At 40.1% G+C, this 1,703-nt stretch overlaps 1 pseudogene; it reads right to left on the reverse strand.

Moving 5' to 3' along the window:
* Positions 1-61: 61 nt before the first annotated feature.
* The window catches only part of LOC103583183, a 5,571-nt pseudogene continuing 3,929 nt past the window's right edge, over positions 62-1,703 (reverse strand).

Here is a 1,703-nt window from a genome sequence, read left to right on the forward strand (position 1 = left end):
AGATATGCGTAGAAGAAATACACCTTATACACTGTATACAGTAGCCCTGCTCAGCAGCAAGCATCTTCTGAAGCATAAATAACACCTCCACCAGTGTCTATCATTGGTAACTCCAATATTACATAGCTAACAGGATCCATGCCAACCTATAATTTCCATTTAATGACTATCTTGCTTAGAATTCGATGCTTTACTTGAAGATACTGCAGCCAAAAGTCCACTTACAATTTCCCGTCTGATTTCCCCAACAATCGACTCTTTAATCTCCAGTATGACTTGCTGCAACTCATCTTGCTCCACATTTTTATGCATTTCCTCAGCAGCTGGCATNGTGGTTGGCACATACACCTAAGGAATGAGACTGGAGAGCCAGACAGAGGCCAGGTCATGAAAAGCATCTGTCTACTGGGGTGGCACAGGTGTGGGGAGATTTATTAGCTGAGTTATTGCATGGGACATGCAAGAGGAAGGGATTGCAGATAGAGCAAAATAAGCTGGTCTAGAAAGAAAGGTACACCATGAGGGTGCAGGTGGACAGGACCCTGGAAAACCCCCAGCTTCACATAATTATAGCTGAAAGGTTAAATATTACATCATAGATAGAACTACATTTTGTAAGGAGGAAGAAGAAACACCCACATTCTGGTTAGACTGAAAACCATCAGGAGACAACTGTTACCAGGATGAAACCTAAATTTAAAAGAAGGAATATCTTACTGTAACTTGAAAAGTTATGACTTTGATTTTTATTTCCAGAGTGGCTCCCTGTCCACTCCTTCCTGGTGGTAGGAGATCTATTACATCCTTTCCAGGCCCCTTGACTCCTTGTTAAACAAAATGATCACTACATTTCATTAACATTTTCTTCAATTCCTCAATTGTCTAAACATAAGTAAGTTTAGAGAAAGATTTAAAAAGAAAGTATAAAAGGCAAACCTGAAAACAACTTACTTATTTTCAAAGTCTTTTTTTTTTAAAAATTATTTCAAGTCAGCTAACACATCTGAGGGCAATGACCAAGACATACAGAGCACTTTTAATCAAATTCACACTTTACCTCATTTTTTTCCTGCTCTGGAGAAGCTCCAGTCTTTGAACCCAGTGGAAGTAGACTAATTCTGTGCCACGAGACCAGCATCAGGGGTCAGTAGGTGAAGGGCAAGCTTAGTCACAGAGAGCCATGAGCAGAATCAGGAGAACACGGTGCCCCAGAAGTCGACAGGAAGAAAACTTAGAGAAGGAAGAGGTGGTCAACACGTTCAAATGGCAGAGAAAAAGAGAGCAAGGACTTTGAAAGGAAAGACTTTTTAAAAATAGAGACAACTTGACAAAGTTTCTGGACTACGACAAAGACAATGGAGGAGAAAATGAAAAGGGAGGATACCTAATGAGCATAATCTCTCTTCTAGGAAAGGAGGGAGACTATGAGCAGCGAAACTAACTTTGCTCAGGATTAGTTACAGCTTTTCCCTTGAAACAGGAGAGAAGAGTATAGGAGAAGGGCAGGTATAGATAGCTTAGGCATGTAAGAAAATAAAGCTGAGTGGGTTCATGCCTGATGAGAGTCTTAGTTTCTCAGTGAATTAAGAGGTGCTCGGAGCAAGAAAGAAAAAAGTTAATACAGATATACTTTTTCTCATACCTGTGAAAGATTCTGCAGTGAGTTTCTAATATCATGCAATACTCTTCGCAGCTGCATTTCT

The sequence above is a fragment of the Galeopterus variegatus genome, unplaced genomic scaffold (genome assembly GCF_000696425.1).
Source record: "Galeopterus variegatus unplaced genomic scaffold, G_variegatus-3.0.2 Scaffold20380, whole genome shotgun sequence".
Lineage (NCBI taxonomy): Eukaryota > Metazoa > Chordata > Mammalia > Dermoptera > Cynocephalidae > Galeopterus > Galeopterus variegatus.